This window comes from Pelophylax lessonae (genome assembly GCF_965119305.1).
Source record: "Pelophylax lessonae genome assembly, chromosome: 7".
In the NCBI taxonomy this organism is placed as follows: domain Eukaryota; kingdom Metazoa; phylum Chordata; class Amphibia; order Anura; family Ranidae; genus Pelophylax; species Pelophylax lessonae.
Genome location: NC_138774.1, coordinates 77562820 through 77582744, shown reverse-complemented (window position 1 = coordinate 77582744; position 19925 = coordinate 77562820). Strand labels below are relative to the sequence as shown.

Here is a 19925-nt window from a genome sequence, read left to right as displayed (position 1 = left end):
AAGGAACCTCCCGTATAGACAGATTTATAATATAATTCATATCTCGAAATATGTAATGGTTACATTCTTTAAACTGCGAGTTTATCATTCAGCATGTCATTTGGCTTCAAAAGATACTAAACATGAATACAGGATCAGACAGGGAATATCTTATCGCTATCTTCTATTCCATATTTTAAGAGGGTGGCCATGCATGGTCTTTTTCTGTTCAGTATTTTATTTCTCATCCAAATATATACTTTTTGTTAATGTGTCATGTTCCTGTCTGCATTTATTGGGTATGGATTGTTAGATGTATTGGTACATTTCTAATGAACAGCTGGGCTGTGGCATTTACGACACAGCTCTGGTTAGCCTTAATGAAGTGGCTCCGTTTTATGACCCGGCCTGTCCTGTCCTACACATCTACCAGGCTTCCTGTCTGTGCTGAGATAATGTTCTTTGAAGAGCCGTTTCTTTGAAGTAGAAACTCTTCTGTATTCTTTAGTTAATTAGCTCGAGGGGGTAGGGTGAGGGGCTGTGTGAGTGAGGGTCTTTGTAAACTGTCATGGCTGCTTTAAACAAAATGGTTGCTTGAATAAAATGGTATATCCAGTGCAGGATATCATTACAGATGCCTTTTGGGAAGTCTTGCAGTCAGTTCCAGATCATTTCCAGGTCCCAGCTCTGCCACTGCCGAGACTTAAACAGAACAGCAATGCAGTCTATTGGCTGCCTCAGGGAAAATAGTGCCCTGAGGCTTGGTACTCTCCTTCCTGGGGAAAGACCCTCTCTCAAGGGCTCAAGACTGTTTATCATTTTCTTAACCACTATCTGGGCACATCTCTCCATGGATTGGCTAAGTCATAAACAATTGTCAGGCTGGTTATTTAAATTCTCTCTCCCTAAGCTCTAGAAACCTCTTCTAGAGGCAGGGGGAGCAATAAAAAGTCTGTGAAACCCTGAACATGCCAGACCAAACAATCACTGCGCCCTTGATTGCAGAAGGAGCCAAAAACTAAATGTACCTAGCATCCTGTACTAGGATATGCTACAACTATAACAGAATTTAGAAATATGGTAATACTAAAATATAAGGATTATTCTTAATCAATTTAAAGTATGTAAATAATAACATAAAGTACTGCAGTACAGTTGTATATTTTGAGTAATAATAATCAATGAGAGGTACAAAAGGCAAACTCTTTTGGACAGTTGACCTCTGAGCTGGGGCTGCCATTACAAGAACAAGTAATGGCCGCCCATTATTTGTTCCTCTTTCCTTTCCTTCTTGCGTCACAACTTTTTCTAACCCCCCCATTTACTCCTGGATCAATGTGGCAGGCATTTTGGGGTAAAAGGAATAGGAGATGAGACTAAAAAGATACCTTGGCTGTAATATATCGTGACCTCACAAGAAATTACCAACAGTCCTCTATACATAGAATAAACTTGCCTGTCCTTCTCTCAGGGGGAGGCTTGGTGTGGATGGTGGTCCCCAGGCCCATGATTCCAGTGTATTATTACCCTTCTATTTTAGTTTGAGTTTCACCGAACCTGAGGAAGTTTGGATACCCACGAAACGTGTTGTAATTATAGCATTGTTTCCCCAGAGTTGACCTTAAAGGGGTTCAAAAACCCTTGTTTGTTTTTTAAATAAAAATAACAGTCATGCCTATACTTACCTGCTCTGTGCAGTTGTTTTGCACAGAGCAGCCCCGATCTTCTTTTTCTAGAGTCCACCGCCGGCGCTCCAGGCCCCTCCTCTCATTAGGTGCCCTCACAGAAAGCCGCTTTCACTGACACAGACAACGGGACTTGGCCCCGCCACTCACTACTGTGTTACTGGATTTGATTAATAGCAGCAGGAGCAAATGGCTTCTACTGCTATCAATCTTTCCAATGAGGAGAGAAAGTGGATGGAGCCGCTGCGCTCATGCACATTGCTATATAGGATCAGGTAAGAAAAAGGGGGGTCTGGGGGGAAGCTGCAGCACAGAAGGTTTTTCATCCTGATGCATAGAACATGGGAGCTTCACTGTTAAATGGAGGGGATTACATAACAATTGACTCAAAAACAAGGAAATAAGTTTTTGTATGTATTATGTACTATACCTTTAATGTATATGATATCAAGATCAAATCACACTTGTTTAAACTGTTTTATAATAAAAGTTGAATTTTAACAATAAAGCTTTTTTTTAGGACCATTTTTGGCACCTTTAAAGTCCCATACCTAGAAGAAACTGTGTTTGTATCTATTGACCCCAGGGATGTTGGTGCCTATCCACAAATCCCTGTCATCACATATACATAGAACCAAAAGTTGTAGTCCGAAAATGTATCTCAAATAATGAGCTCATTTCTACCTTTGTTTCTGAAGGGAAAACTGGACAGTAACCGGTAAAATAAAAGGATCTGGGCTGGGAAAATAAATGGTGCAAGTTTGGATTTACTAAAACTGAGTGCAAAATCTGGTGCAGCTCTGCAGAGAAACCAGTCAGCTTGCAGGTTTTTTGTCAAAGCTGAATTGAACAAGCTGAAGTTAGAAGCTGATTGGCCACTGTGCACAGCTGCACCAGATTTAGCACTCTCCAGTTTTAGTAAATCAATCCCAATGTGTCAGAATGAATGAATACTGTGTTGGCATGTTACTAGGGCCAAAGGGAAGAAATGCTGGGGTTAATTTACTAAATAGCAATAGGCAGTTCACTTTGCAAAGGAATTTACCCCAAAGATTAGTAAATAAGGTAAAGTTCCCCTGACTTCCATCATCAGATCATGGGCAAGCTAAACTTGTGTTTTGATTTTTTTTTCCTTGCATGCGGTTGGGTATTCTTTGCAAAGTGAAATTTCACCTTTTTCATTAAGCTTTGGGACTATATCCCTTGCAAAGGGCAACTTTCCCTGCAGAGTGAACAGTCTATTTGCCTTGAATAAATTAATCCCACTGTGTCAGAAAAAAATTTACAATATAGTAATTAGACTGTATAGTATGTTATACAATATAGACTAATGAAACAACCTCATGCAGCTGGTACAAAAAAGAAAGGCCATTGATAGTTTGCTCAGTCCCTTCCAACTCATTATCTTTGTGGTAATGAAGAAGGTTGACACTTCCTCTTACTTTAAAGCAGTATTAAACTCTTACAATAAAAGAAAAATCTGGTTCCCCTGCAAGGCAATGTTATAATGTGCTATCATATACTAGCACATTATGAAAGACTTCCCTTAAAACGAAGCCCTCCGGTGGCGTGGTGTCACTGCTGCCAGGGATCCCATCTTTACCCGGTCTTCCTTCCAGGCTTGCAGGCTCTGGCCATTTGAACGGCTGATCAGCGATAACGTCATTCCCGCGCATGCATATGGGAGTCACAGTGGCAGCACAGCATTCTCAGTGGAGTGCACACTTAAGTATGCCATCCATTCAGAGCGCAGTGCACATGCACTGCTGACATCACCAGCTGTAAAACATGCGAATAGCGCCTAAATGGTACACGTTTAGGAAACAGGTAAACTTATTTATAAGCCTTTAGTCTCAAGAATTTCGTCCCAAGCCCAGCCACACCATGAGCCTTGATGTCATACCCCCTTGATCTTGGCTTCTTATTGAAAGTATTGCCCTCCTGACCTTAGTCCCAGCCACACCAATGGCCTTATGTGAACACTTTCAGTGCTAAAAACTCCCCATTGGGCATCGATCAGATTCCAAATTGTCCTGGAAAAAGACTGTATCTGATTGGCTTCAATGTTAGCTTAGTGAAAAGTATGTCCATATACAATAAAGTATGCACTCCAATACTTGGTCGGAGCTCCTTTTGCATGAATTACTGTGTCAACGCAGCGTGGCATGGAGCTAATAGGGCCTGTGGCACTGCTGAGGTGTAATGGAAGCCCAAGTTGCTTTGATGGAGGCCTTCAGCTCTATAGCATTGTTGGGTCTGGTGTCTCTTATCTTCCTCTTGACAATGAAATGATATTGGGGAAAAACATGGACTTTTTAAGCACAAATTCTCTTGATAATATCCCTCAGATTCTCTATGGGGTTTAGGTCAGGCAAGTTTCCTGACTTTGGACTTGATAAAACACAGTGGTCCAAGACCAGCAGATGACATGGCTTTGCAAATCATCATGGATCATAAAACATTTTGCATTTCATTTGGAAATCAAGGTCCCAGAGTGTGGAGGAAGAGTGGAGAGGCACCGAATCCAAGTTTGTATGAGGTCCAGTGTGAAGTTTCCACAGTCAGGGATGATTTGGGGAGCCATGTCATCTTCTGGTGTTGGCCCACTGTGTTTTATCAAGTCCAAAGTTAGCGTGGCCTTCTAGCAGGAAATTCTAGAGAACTTCATGCTTCCCTCTGCTGACCAGCTTCATGGAGATGCTGATTTCATTTTCCAGCAGGACTTGGCACCTGCCCACACTGCCAAAAGTACCAATACCTGGTTTAATGATCATGGTATCACTGAGCTTGATTGGCCAGCAAACTTGCTTGACCTAAACGCCATAGATATCTGTGGGGTATTGTCAAGAAGAAGATGAGAGACACCAGACCCAACAATGCAGATGAGCTGAAGGCTGCTTTTAAAGCAAACTGGGCTTCCAAAACACTTCAGCAGTGCTACAGGCTGAGCGCCTCCTTGCCACACCGCATTGATGCAGTAGTTCATGTAAAAGGACCTGCGACCAAGTACTGAGTGCATACTTTACTGTACATGGACATACTTTTCACTTAGTCAACATTTCTGTATTAAAAATCTTTTTTTATTGTTGGGCCTATGTAATATTCTAGTTTTCTGAGATACTGAATTTTGGGGTGTCACTAGCTGTAAGCCATAATCATCAAAATTAAAAGAAAGAAATGCTGGAAATATATCAATCTGTGTGTAACGCATCTATATAAAATATATGGAGGTAGTGGACTCCGCGCTAAGGATATATAGTAAATAGATAGGCTGCAGCCTCCCTGGACTATAGTCAAAGACTATATGAAAAATGAGGTGAAAATAGGGTATTGGCGCTGCCTGTTGACAAGGAGTGTATATGGTATAAGCAGTGATAAACAAAAAAATATATATAAATACAGTGAGTGAATAATATATATAAAAAAATGTGTGAAATTGATGCATAAAAAACTGATGGTCAATATGATAGTAGTGTAACAGGGAATAGTAAAAAAAATATACTTCAAATAGATAAATAAGACAGGAAATGATAAATATCCATAAATAAATGATTAAAGTGAATTAGTGCACTCAAAAATATCAAAGTGATATAGTGCAATTAATTAAAGTGGCAATGTGCACACAAACTCGAGTGAATTGATAGACCAAAAAAATTATACAATAAAGTGATCTATGCACATAAAATTGAATAAAGTGACAATTGCAAATAAAGTGCAATAAGGTGCACAGAAAGTGATTGGTGCATATAAAATATATGCGATAAAAGTCCGTATGGCCTGTATATATATTAAGAAAAAGACTGTGACTAAGTGACAAGATTAGTCCATAGACAATTCAATGTATGAGTGACTTCGTGGACGAATACTGAAGGAGACCCCGTGGTGGGTAACAGGTGAGGAGCTGGGTGACCCCTAAGGTAAATAGCCCACTCACCAGATGTACCCAACCCACACAGGGGTATAGAGCGGGTACTATATGTAAATGATGGGTTCTCAGTTGGCTCCTATTTCCCTTCTATGGGGGAAGGATACCAGGGGTTCTCCATGGGGGTCCGGGGTGTAAAGGGGTCCCAAAAGGGTGGTCAGGATCCTGCAGTCGTCCACGCTAAGAACGGTAGTATGTACAGTGGTCCGCAGGTGGGTCTCAGCCAATCGGTATTAGGTAGGGGCAGGAGGGTCATATAGGGCAGAAAGAAGGCTAATAGTGTAATTCCGTTATGCCTTTATTAATAGTTCATACAAAAAAATGAGTACCGGAACCGGAAGTGATGTGACGGCGCTACCTAATACAGATTGGCCGATTGGCTGAGGCCCACCTGCGGACTACTAGACATACTACCGTTCTTAGTGTGGATGACTGCAGGATCCTGACCACCCTTTTGGGACCCCTGTACACCCCAGACCCTCACAGAGGACCCCTGGTATCCTTCACACCACAGAAGGGAAATAGGAGCCAATTGAGAAACCGTCATCTACATATAGTACCCGCTCTATACACCTGTGTGGGGTGGGTACATCTGGTGAGTGGGCTATTTACCTTAGGGGTCATCCAGCACCTCACCTGTTACCCACCACGGGGTCTCCTTCAGTATTCGTCCATGAAGTCACTCATCATACATTGAATTGTCTATGGACTAATCTTGTCACGTAGTCACATCACTGTTTTTTTCTTAATATATATACTGGCCATACGGACTTTCTTGCCAGTCACTTTTTTTGCATATATTTTATATGCACCAATCACTTTCTGTGCACCTTATTGCACTTTATTTGCAATTGTCACTTTGCTCAATTTTGTGTGCATAGATCACTTTATTGTATAATATTTTTGGTCTATCAATTCACTCGTGTCTGTGTGCACATTGCCACTTTAATTAATTGCACTATATCACGTTGATATTTTTGAGTGCACTAATTCACTTTAATCATTTATTTATGGATATTTATCATTTCCTGTCTTATTTATCTATTTGAAGTATATTTTTTTATTATTCCCTGTTACACTACTATCATATTGTCCTTCAGCTTTTTATGCATCAATTTCACACATTTTTTATATATATTATTCACTCACTGTATTTATATATTTTTTTTTGTTTATCACTGCTTATACCATATCCACTCAGTTCATTGCCAACAGGCAGCGCCAATACCCTATTTTCACCTCATTATATAAAATATATGAGTTTCACTTTTTGAATTAAATTACTGAAATTAACTTTTTGATGATATTCTAATTTTATGAGATGCCCCTGTATAAGGATAATAATGGGAGTAGCAATCGCTGACATATTTTTTTAAGTTCAGGTTTGGGTGCAATGATTTTGATCAAATCTTCATTGTCTACTGCAGTCTTTCACAACCTTTTTAGCATGGTGGAACCCTTGAATTACCTTTCCAAGCCCAGGAAAGCCCTGCTGATAATTACACATTACTGTGATGGTTACTGGGGAGAATGTTCCGTACATCTGTGGCAAAAATGACTCCTTACACATAGCTTAAAAGAGCATTGCTGCCAGTGGTTACTCCTCTGAGAGACAGGATTTGCTTATTGAAGAAACCCCTTGCAACCTCTGGAGGAACCATAATGCATGGAACCCTGGTTGAGTAAGGCTGATCTACTGAGTCACTGACCTGGAACAAACATTGTTGGCAGTGGCCGCAGCCTGGGACAAGTCTTTTTGCACTCTGATGACAGGAGGAGTAGGCTGCACACTAGTTATTTTACAGGTCAGTACATGAACACTTTTCATAGGTATACTTTTAAAAAATGTTTTTGTAAGAATGTAGTTTTAAAGGGTAACAGCATTTATAGTGCACTTGTATAAGCAGGTATGTCCATATGTAAGGAGATACTTCCAAAAGGGTTCCAAAGTGTTAACAGTTTTTCTTTTGCTGTGTTCATGCTCTGGGGTTACTCAGGTCAACTATGTTATATTTACAAACCAGATGTTACAATGTAACTGTTTGCAACAGTTGTCATTGGATGACCTGCTAGGCAGGTGGATTTGAGAAAAGGTTAAGCTGCTTACCAGGTTTTTCTGCTCTATTTCAGAACATTATCAACCTCTGCAGGTCATAATATACAAATAGCACTCACTATAAGGGTTGCTAGGGGAAAGACTGCCAAAATGTAGCATAATGCTGTAGATCTGAGCACCCCCCTTGTCAGGGGGAAGTGTCCAATTGGGATTCCCAGTGGAGTCTGGATCATATGGTCTTATAGCTGCTAGTTATGGTCTTACTCTATTTTGTGGATTATTGCCAGATCATGGACTCTAAGGAATTATTGCAACCTTTGTGGATTTACAGCCTAAATAAAATCTTGCCTTTAAAGGACTTTTTATGCCATCTGCCTAAGGCAGGGATTCCCAAACTACGTCCCTGCAGCTGTTGCAGAAATACACATCCCATGAGGCATTGTAAAACTCTGACATTCATATACATGACTAGGCATGATGGGAATTGTAGTTCCTTAAACAAATGGAGGGCCGTAGTTTGGGAATCCCTGGCCTAAGGTATGACAACTTAATTGGGCACTAGAGAGCTTTGTACAGAAAGTGTGTGGAAGATGTATTGTAAATTGTATTCTAAAGAACTGTTTGCTGTGTTATCTGCAACTACCTCAGTAAAATATATTTTTTGTTCATCCGAAAAGGCCTGGTTTTGGATCTCTAAAGGGGTGCATGTAAAGTGTATTAAAAGAATAGGGCTTACATTAGGGGATTAGGAAGGTTAGAGAAGATACAGTACAGCAGAACTCTGTTCACAGGAAACGATTTTTCTGATGCTAATGACCACTGTATTTGTGCCACTTGCTAATGCAGCCAACCAGCCTGGAAACAAGTGACATGACAAAGGTGACAGTTACTGTGTTAGTTAAGGGGTGCAATGCTTTGTCCCTTCACTATGTGGAGAAGTGCATGCTTCACTTCCCCACATACTGGGACAGGATCTGTGGCACAGAGTATCTAGGGACCTAGCCTAGGAATTACAAAAATTATGGAGTGAGGCCTCAGGAGGAGAACAAGCATAAAGTTACAGCAAAGTGTGTTTCCTGTGTCCAGTTGTTGCATTCAGGTCATTGTCACTGGAAGTGAGGTGACAAGACTAAGGAGTTGGTAAAGACCAGTACATGCTCCACGGCACCGGCTCGGAGATGCTGCCTACCTAGGGACTGGTGTACTTGACTGAAGTGTGTTCGAAGTGCTTGATGTCAACAGTGTAAGAAGTTTGGCTTTGCAGTTTACACAGTAACTGTGCAAGTTGCTGCTCGCTTCAAAGTCTGGAGTCCTGCCCTAATGTTGATTTCACATGACTGCAGATCCTACCTAAGATTTAGGCATTAGTGAGCGCAGTTCCACAGTGTCCCCATCAGGGCACCTTAAGCCTCGCCCACAAACATACCAACTGGGAAAATGATAATGGACAAGATCAGTGTGGTTTATGCACTCCAACCCAAAGCCATGAGTTGAGTTTCTATCTTCTTTGCTGTGGTGAGGGAGCTGTTGGAAGACAAGAAAGGGGCTCTGCCTTGAGATAATAGATCAGTCTATCTCCAAGGAGTGACTAGAATTGGCTTCCTCAGTAGTGAAGGCAGATGGACATGAACCCCAGGAGTCTGCAAGCTATAGCATCAAAGGTATGGCAGGAAACATAAGTAAAAGTATTTAGTCATTTACTTTTTCAAGTTTATTTAAAGTGGTATTAAACACCAAACAAACATTTATTATAGTACAGCTTACTAATTCTTAAATGTGGTGTTTTTCCCCTATTATTAAAAACAAACAAACGTTTCCCAGCACACTTACCAGCTAGCCCGTGAAGAAACCAAACTGCCCGTGTCTAACAATATTATGTTAACAACAGAGGATTTCATTGCACACATTTGCAAATATGTGGAAACTGCAGTGCCCACTTCAAGGCTCTTCTGTATACTGCGGTCCTAATTATAGATTTTGAGAGTTGGAGAGTCGAGAGTTGGAATATATATGGCAGTGGATAAATTAAGGGTAGGTTTGACTGGAGTGAGCCAACTCCTCTTTAAAGGCACAGGGACACATTGGACACCCAGCAAAAGCATAATGGCAGCTGAAGGCAAATGTGTCCAAAATTCCTATTTTGTTCGCCCCCAAAATTTCTTCTTGGGTTATCAAGTGGTAAATGTTTGAATTTATTGCTAGTAGGAATTCTAAATTCTCTTTAAATGTTCCTCTTTCTTTTTATCTCACTGTATTAGAAGGGGCAGAATTATTATTCATTTTCAACTTTCTGCCATCTTCTATCATCTTCCTCATTATTTGTATTATTATTATTATTCAGCATCTATTTAGCGCCAACAGTTTGCATAGCATTTTACAACATGAGGGCAGACAGTACATTTACAATATAATTCAATAAAGGAAGAGTCAGGGGGCCTTGCTCATTAGAGCTTACAATCTAGGAGGGAGGGTCAAGTGATACAAAAGGTAATAACTGTGGTGGATGATCTGATGGAGAAAATACATGAACAGTTGTTAGGCAGGGGCAGAATAGGCTTTTCTGAAGAGGAGGGGTTTTCAGGGATCATCTAAAAGCAAGCAGAGTAGCAGATAGTCAGACAGATTGAGATAGGGAGTTGCAGAGGATGGGAGAGGCTCAGGAAAAGTATTGGAGGCAAGCATAGGAAGAGGTGGCAAGGAAACTAGAGAGCAGGAGGATTGTAGAGATTGTTTTGGTTGGACATTTTGCGACTAGTGATTTACATAGCTGGGAGCCAAGCTGTGGATGGCTTTGTATTTTGTTGTTAGTATTTTGAATTTAATTTGTTGGGTGAGTGAAAGGCAGTGGAGGGATTGACAGAGAGGAGTAGCAGACACTGAACGGTTGGTCAGGTGGATGAGTCTGGCAGCAGCATTGATAACGGACTGAAGGGGGTATAGCCTATGTAAAGGTAATCCAATGGGGTGGGAGTTGCAGCAGTCAAGGCGAGAGATAACCAGGGAGTGAACTAGGAGCTTTGTGGTGTCTTTGGTTAGTAAGGGGCGTATTCTGGAGATGTTGCGGAGGTTGAGTCGGCAAGATTTGGACAGTGATTGGATGTGGGGCCAAAAGGAGGGTTCAGAGTCCAGGATTACACCTAGAAACTTGGCATGTGTGGATGGGATGATAGTAGTGCTATCGATCTTGACAGAGAAATCGGGGGAAGGAGCACATGGGGGGGGGGGGGAAATATTATGAGCATTAGAAATCCCTTGGTTCCAACTATCTGGCTTATTTCCTGTCTTTCTATGGAGAATTTGTTGGATTCACATCCTTTACCATCTTCCTGCCATTTATAAATGCTTCTTCCTTTAAAATCTATAACATCTCTAATATGTTTCTTAAAGTGGAGCTCCACCCAAAAGGGGAAGCTCCGCTTGCCTGATTCCTTCTCCCCCTCCGCTGCCACATTTGGCCCCGTTTGGAGGGGAGGTCCCTGGTTTTGACAAGTATCTGTTCCCACTTCCGACTCAGTTCGCTGTGGTGAATTGGGCCGAAAGTTTGCTTCCCCTCCTTGCTCCGCATCTGGCCCATGCACAAAGCACAGCGCGCTTCGTGCCTGCTCAGTGGGAGACCAGCTGTGAAGCAAAAAGGCTTCACTGCCAGTTTCCCTTAGGCAAGATGGCAATGGCAGCACCCGATAGCCGATTGAAAAATAGGCTCTGGTGAAGACACCGCTGGAATCCTGGACAGGTAACTGCCCTAATATTAAAAATCAGCCTCTATAGTATTTGTAGCTGCTGACTTTAATTTTTTTCTGAAGGAGCCTGGAGCTCCTTTTTAAGTTCCTTATTTTTAAAGAGTGTGTGCAGTTTAGTCAGAAACTCTTGAACCTCTTCTGCTTTCTTTTTATATTCTGTTGTATCTTAAAATGGTTCCAATTTCTCTTTTAAACCATTAATCAGAGTTTCAATCAAATCTAATTTTCTCTTCCGTATTTTTATAATTAACTCCAACAACAGATCATACACCTAAGCGCTTATAGACCTTTGTTTAAGCAAAAGGTCCTTCATTTTGGTTCATTCTAACCTATGGAAGGAGCACTTGGCACTTTATTATGTGCAGCACTTTAATATTGGTGACAAGGAGTGTAATAATTGCTTAAAGAACTTTCTTTTGACTATACTAAGTTGGCACTATGTCTTTGCCCCTTGAGGTTATATTTTCACAATATTTAATATCTGGAAGACAATGGTAAACCAAAAACACATACCTTTTATTTTTTGCAATTTGACACTTAATTTATAAAAAAATATATTTTTTATTTGCACTGTGTATTTTATTAGAAGGAAATTGTTCAATTTTATTGATAATCTGCACACATTGCATGTATTTTGGAATTTAAAATGACTAACAGGTGTTTAGTTGTGTAGCACTGGGAAAAATATAATAGCTATATGATAAATGTAATTTAGTACATACTCCTGGTAGCAGTTAATAACTTAGATTGGAGTAAACATTATAAGCTGTGAAGCAGATGACATTAATCTTATAACAAGGGTCTTTAGACCGATCATAGATGGATCGAATCTCGGCCGGTTCTACAGGGACCGGCCAAGATTCTATCCATCTATGGGCAGGCTGATATTACCCAAGTCGATCCATTGATCGACTTTGGTACAAACAGTACAGTATGTCGGATTTTTAGCATGCGGCTATAGTCGCTAGCAGAAATCACTGTGTTTTCTTGGCATGCCCCCTCCCCACCTTCCCCTGGGAGAACACAGTAGCTCAGCGGGAGTCAAGTCAGTGTTGATGGGGGAAACTAACAACTTCCATGGGTTGCAGGAAAGAGAATTGCTTAATCTATGGCTGGCTTTAGCCCACTGTCAGCTGATTCTGCATCATAGGAGTAAGCGCACTCCTGTTCACTTACAAAAGAATGGGCAAAAAAGCTTTGGTCATACTTCTCTTTTAATGACATGTCAAGACAATGATATGTGTGAAATCCCAAAATTCAGTATCTTAGAAAATTAGAATAGTACTTAAGACCAATAAAAAAAAAGAAGGACTTGTAATACAGAAATGTTGGCTTGCTGTAAAGTATGTCAATGTACAGTGTAGTAAGCACTCAATACTTGGTCGGGATCCTTTTGCATGAATTACTGCATTAATGAGGAGTGGCATGAAGGCGATCAGCCTGTGGCATTGCTGAGATGGTTTGGACTTGATAAAACACAGTGGACCAACACCAGCAGATGACCTGGCTCTCCAAATTAACACTGACTGTAGAAACCTTATTGCAAAAATTCATGCAAAAAGAGCCCTGACCAAGTATTGTACATACTATACTGTACATGGACATACTTTTCAGTAAGCCAACATCTCTATATTAAAAATCCCTTTTTTTTTTGTATTGATCTTATGTAATATTCTATTTTTCTGAGATACTACATTTTGGGTTTTCCCTAGCCGTAAGCCATAATCCTCAAAATTAAAAGAATGAAATGCTTGAAATATATTGCGCTGTGTGTAACGCATCTACTGTATATAAAATTTATGAGTTTCCCTTTTTGAATTGAATTACCGAAATAAATAACCTTTTGATGATATTCTAATTTTACGAGATGCACCTGTAAAGTGCCTTGAAAAAGTATTCACACCCCTTGACATTTTCCACATTTTGTCATGTTACAATCAAAAACGTAAATGTATTTTATTGGGATTTTATGTGATAGACCAACACAGAGTGGCACATAATTGTGAAGTAGAAGGTAAATAATAAATGGTTTTTAAACTTTTTTACTAATAAATATGTGAAAAGTGTGGTGTGCATTTGTATTCACCCCCCCTTCAGAACCAATTGCCTTCAGAAGTCACCTAATTAGTAAATAGAGTCCACCTGTGTCTCATATAATCTCAGTATAAATACAGCTGTTCTATGAAGCTTTCAGAGGTTTGTTAGAGAACCTTAGTGAATAGACCGCATCATGAAGGCCAAGGAACACCACAGACAGGTCAGGGATAAAGTTGTGGATACGTTTAAAGCAGGGTTAAGTTATAAAAAAATCTCCCAAGCTTTGAACATCTTGCAGAGCACTGTTCAATCCATCATCCGAAAATGGAAAGAGTATGGCACAACTGCAAACCTAGCAAGACATGGCCGTCCACCTAAACTGACAGGCTAGGCAAGGAGCAGCCAAAATGTCCATGGTAACACTGGAGGAGCTGCAGAGATCCACAGCTCAGGGGGGAAAATCTGTGCACAGGACAACTATTATTCATGCGCTCCACAAATCTGACCTGTATGGAAGAGTGGCAAGAAGAAAGCCATTGTTGGAAGAAAGCCATAAGAAGTCTATTTGAAGTTCGCAAGAAGCCATGTGGGGGACACAGCAAACATGTGGAAGAAGGAGCTCTGGTCAGATGAGACCAAAATTTAACTTTTTTGGCCTAAAAGCAAAAATGCTATGTGTGGTGGAAAACTAACACTGCACATCACCCTGAACACACCATCCCCACCGTGAAACATTGTGGCAGAATCATGTTGTGGAGATGCTTTTCTTCAGCAGGGACAGGGAAGCTGGTCAAAGTTGATGGGAAGATGGATGGACCAAATACAGGGCAATCTTAGAAGAAAACCTGTTAGAGTCTGCAAAAGACTTGAGACTGGGGCAGAAGTTCACCTTCCAGCAGGACAACGACCTTAAACATACAGCCAGAGCTACAATGGAATGGTTTAGATCAAAGCATATTCGTGTGTTAGAATAGCCCAGTCAAAGTCCAGACCTAAATCCAATTGAGAATCTGTGGCAAGACTTAAAAATTGCTGTTCACAGAAGCTCTCCATCCAATCTGACAGAACTTGAGATATTTTTCAAAGAAGAATGGGCAAAAATGTCCCTCTCTAGATATGCAAAGCTGGTAGAGACATCCCCAAAAAGACTTGCAGCTGTAATTACAGAGAAAGGTGGTTCTACAAAGTATTGACTCAGGGGGGCTAAATACAAATGCACGCCACACTTTTCACAGATTTATTTGTAAAAGATGTTGAAAACCATTTATTATTTTCCTTCCACTTCACAATTATGTGCCACTTTGTGTTGGTCTATCACATAAAATCCCAATAAAATACATTTACGTATTTGGTTGTAACATGGCAAAATGTGGAAAATGTTAAGGGGTTAATGTTAATGTTAAAATTAAAAATGTGAATCATTTTTCAAGACACTATATTGAATTATATTATATTATATTCTATAGGTCTAATGTGTTTATGATGCTGTACTCAGATTCAGTTCTCAATCATACGGCTTGCAGATGCTCTACGTTGATATTTGTGGCTTTTTTGCTTGGTTTAGTCTTCAGCAAAGATGTGCTCAAGTGAACCCTATTCTGCAATATTTTTTCTCAGAACCCACAGGAGACTCCAGCCTACACAAGGGTTTCCCCGGGGGCAGATTCTACACTGTTAAACATGTGGGGGCGGTTTTGTTTGTTCCAGTGCTAATATCACTCTGGAAATGACATTTAAAATATAGCTTTTATCATAAAAACCTTTGTCTGGTATGTGTGTGTGTTTGTTCATAGATCAAAGAAGGTGATCCTTTGAATGAAATGGCTTTGTTCTGATTTACTTAATAATGTGTATCCTGACACACATTTTGTAAGGTGGCAGGCAAAGGAGAGCTGCTAATTGACCTGCCATGGCTCTACCTTTACAAGGAAGGGAGGCAAAAGTCTTCAGTCTAGTGATTTTGTCTACTGATTGCTTTTTAACTTCACTGGATGAGTTTGGCGGGTGCCATGGCATGCCAAACTCTGCCAAATTAAAATTACCACACTTCTTCCTCCTTTTCTTTTCTTCTCCTTTTTTTACATGTAAGGCTACATTATCTACAATCTGACCGGGTAAATTTACCCTTCTCTTCCCTATATCAGTGAAATGTCAAACCCCAATCTACGAGAGTATTAAAGTGATTGTAAAGTCAGAAGGTTTTTTATCTTAATGCATTCTATGCATTAAGATAAAAGTCTTCTTTGTGCAGCAGCCTACCTCAGCCCCCCTAATACTTACCAGAGCCCCCTCTATATTCAGCGATGTCCAAGAGTGCCTCAGCCATCCTGGACGCTCTCTCCTGATTGGCTGAGACACAGCAGCGGCACCAGCTGCTGTCAAATGCTGTCAATGAGACAGGGGGCAGGGCCAAACGGCAGCTCCTTGTCTAAATGGATGCACAAACCTGCTGTTTGGCTTGGGTGCCCCAATGGCAAGCTGGTTGCTGTGGGGGCACTTAACAGGAGGGAGAGGCTAGGAGCTCCAGCCAGGGACCCAAGAAGGAGAGCATCGGGGCTGCTCTGTGCAAAACCACTGCACAGAGGAGGGAAGTATAACATGTTTGTTATTTTAATAGAGAAAAAAAACAAGACTTTACAATCACTTTAACTCCATTATTACCACACTCTGTGAAACCCCTCCTTCGTTTTATCCTACCAAGCCCTGACGTATTTATTAAAATGTTTAAATATAGCCTACACACCTTAAACTTGTTTGACTTTAACCGACTGTCATTAAGGTTCTCCTATGTAAGATCCATACTTTATTTTTGTCCATCCAGATCTCCTTACTACAATCATCCACAGCAACCATTGTGTTATCCACATGTTTTTAGTCCTTTTTTGGACCAATTTTTGTATCACTTATACCTCTGAATAAAATCTTTGAACAGAAAATTGCCACACTGCTATGCCAAGCATTGCAACTGCAACAATATGTATGCAGCTAAGCTTCCACTGTGTTCCTTTGGAGGTGGGAAGGGAGGGGCCAAAAAAATGCAGCTGAACCACTTGTTTTTATCATCTGCAGGAACAAAGCCTTATTGAGGCTGAAGCGTTTTCATGTATTTGGAGAAAAAAGCACTGTTTATAATTATGTCATCTATTGTACAGTATTTAGCTTGTAGGCAGGTGCAATTTGTCCTCCATCCAGTAGGTGGTGCTGTGCCACTGTACAGATGGAGCAGAGGCATAGAGAAACATTGTTCCTCTGTAGACTCCGTAGGTGTCTGATTGGATTCTGCAGCCATCAAAGGCGGGGCAGTGCTAATAAAAAGCAGTGCCCTGCTGGGTTTGGTGCACTTTTTGCAGGTGGCTAGGTTAGGGAGAGGTACTATGATTGTAAGGGTGAGACTGAGTGTGTGGAAAGGTTACTGTTAGTAGGTACAGTATCGGGATACTGTTGATACTCTTCTGTTTGGTCATCTGAATGACCGCAGTCCTCTTTGCATCTCTAATGTGTTTTACCAATCAGGTACCCCTTTGGTAAAGTAGATTTTGCATGGAATAGTTGCCTACTACTAACTCTGTGACTAACATCGCTGCCTTTTTGTGTCACTGCCGGTGTCCTGCCGAAAATACTCCAACTGGCCGAGATCTCCAACGACGTTACTTCCGGTGAGTGTACACCCGGAATAATTGGAGATTTTCGACCACTTGGTGTTTTCACACACGTCATGGTCCAGATCATTGAAAAAATCTTAAAACCCAAGAGAGGAGGAGATATATTCCAGATACTCTGTAAAAGGGAGGTTTTCTGGATATTCAAACTCCGTACAAGATTACCTGAGGGCATGAACTTCGAGTGGGACATGACACATTTTTATACCTAATTTTTACCTATGTAATTTTTGTCCAGTGATATGGGTACCAAAATTTATGTATAGTTTTCTATATGGGTGGTCTACATTGGACATCCTATAATGTCTTTATATATAGGAATGTCCAGGGTCCCTATATTAGCCATGATATATGCATGCATATATGAGCTTTAAAATCATCCATCAAGTTTTTCCAGGACCTGTTTTCATTCAAGAATATGATTTCAGACACTATATATTTATATACATATATTTTTCATTGGTTAGAATTTTTGAAATTATATAGGCTCCGACAGGTCCATATTGACATTTATATTTAAACATCTATGAAAAACAAACAAATAAATATCTAAACAATATTTTTTTGGGGGTTCGTCCCAAATCTTTTTCCCCACCTTTGGGATCTGTGGGTGTTATCAGTTTTTATAATAGTATCATGACATGAGCAACCATGTCCCCTTCCCTCTCTTTTGCGCATCCTTTATCTTCAATACCATTAAACACATCTACAAGGCATTCATATGTATACATATATTAAACTTACAAATATGGTCACGTTATGTGATCCTGTTTTTTTTTTGTTTTTTTTACGCATAAATATCGCCTTGTTTGAAGTATTTGGATTGAATTGGATGAGATATCACACACATTGACCCATAGACTGGCCGATTTTAAACACATCGGGTTTCCTACAGCAATTTGGTTATTCCAATATGGATTGATGAAATTCAATTAGCTTGCACGCTATGTATTCTAACCCGTTCCCTTTGTTTTGCTTTTTTCCTTTCCTATTCCCCTTTTTATACTCACGGAACAATGTACCTCTACATAACTTTTGATTAGAAATAGTGCATCTCCCCATGGGTCTTTGAAATTTTGTGGTTTTAAACACTGTTCACAGAAATTAGTCTATGAACAAGTATGTGCATATTAGAACTTTGTTGCATTTTTCGCTATAGCAACAGATTGCAACAATGTGTTTATATTCATTTATATTTTTGCAGGAACACATGTTGCATCAATGTGCATTATACTCTCATACACTATATATGTCATGTTTTATTAAGTAGACCAAGTGTACTCATCTTCCATTGATTCACATACGTTCACATCGTACACATATTTATTTATGATATACATGGTTTATATATACATTTAATTTTTCACCTTCTCCACCAGTGTTCATCACTAATTTTTAATGTAATTTTTATGTAATATCTTTATACACATTTTACACAATAATACTTTTTTATATGTTTTGTTGGGTAGGAATTGTGGATTGAAGTCTTGGTACACACATTACTCCAATCTTGAATGCATCACATTAGGGTTTATACAATCGGCTATAATGGTCCTTTGAATCAAGCACTATTTGAGACCTTGTATGTACGTTTTTTTTTTTTTTAAATCCTCTTTTTCACTATAGCGCACAATGTCACTTTGAATGGTCTCCACGTATATTTATCTATCTGTTCCAATTTTTGTCATATATTTTTATTTTATACATGGAAGATAGACTGCAATTTTCAATGTGGGTTTTAACCATTGTTCTTGATTGTTTCCTTATTAACACTGATCATTAATATTTCCACTGTAATTGATGTATATTCATGTACATTGATCTTTCTTTGCACAGTGTGTTTAATTTGTTTTTTTTGGGGTCACTCTGTTTGTGCAACTAAGCCGTGGATTTCCAACAGCTGCCTAATTGAACGAACAACTAGTTTGATGAATCTAATTGTTGTCAGCTGTATGTATGGGGTGTATATATGGCCGATGCACATTCATAGTGAACTTGGTAATGAGTAAGCGACACATCCAGTCCTGAAACGCGTCTACCGTTTTGTCCTGCACTCACAGTGTGTACGTTTTATTTTGCCATTCGTTTGATGTGGAATAAATACACTCCATTTTTGAACTTTATCAGAAGTGCGGTCATTCCTTCTGTTTTCACACACCGACAGCCTATACACTCTTGTAGATGCTATAATTAGTGGAGATTTTTAGTCCGCCCGTTAGTAACCAAAAACATGGCCGCCTCCAGAGCGGTGACAACTAGCAGGCATACTAGCGATCTGCACTAATTATTGCATCTACCGGAGTGTATAGACTGCCGGTGTTGTGTGAAAACACCAAGTGGTTGAAATCTCCAATTATTCCGGGTGTATAGTCACTGGAAATAATGTCGTTGGAGAATTTGGCAAGTTGGGGTTTTGGCAGAGCACCGGTTACAAACCAGTGCCTCACCTATGCCTTATGCTGCAACTCGTGCCATTGATGCCTGGGCAATTGCACTACCTGATGTTATGCTGTGTAAGAATGGAGTACTAGCTACTATTAGTGTTACTACAAGAACTATTCTGGTAAGTAATACTGCAAGTGTTACTGCAATTTACCTTGATAACAACTTATTCAAATATAAGAACTTATACCACCATTTGGTCTTTATGTGAATGCTCTCTCTCCATTTGGTACCACGAATTTAGCCCCACCCACAAGCGGTATTTGTTTTGCATTTAAACTGATTAGCTAAAGGGAAATTCCATTTGTTGGCTACAATAAACAGACAAAAATATTTATTGTTTATTGGTGTGCGTTTGTGGTTACTTCTTAAATGTCAAACTTACCATAAAAAGCTGAAATG

At 40.0% G+C, this 19925-nt stretch overlaps 1 protein-coding gene across 1 annotated transcript in view; it reads left to right on the top strand.

Moving 5' to 3' along the window:
• MAP4K1 (mitogen-activated protein kinase kinase kinase kinase 1) overlaps window positions 1-19925 on the top strand; it is a 165268-nt gene that overhangs the window by 32034 nt on the left and 113309 nt on the right. The gene's annotated exons all lie outside the window — the stretch shown is intronic.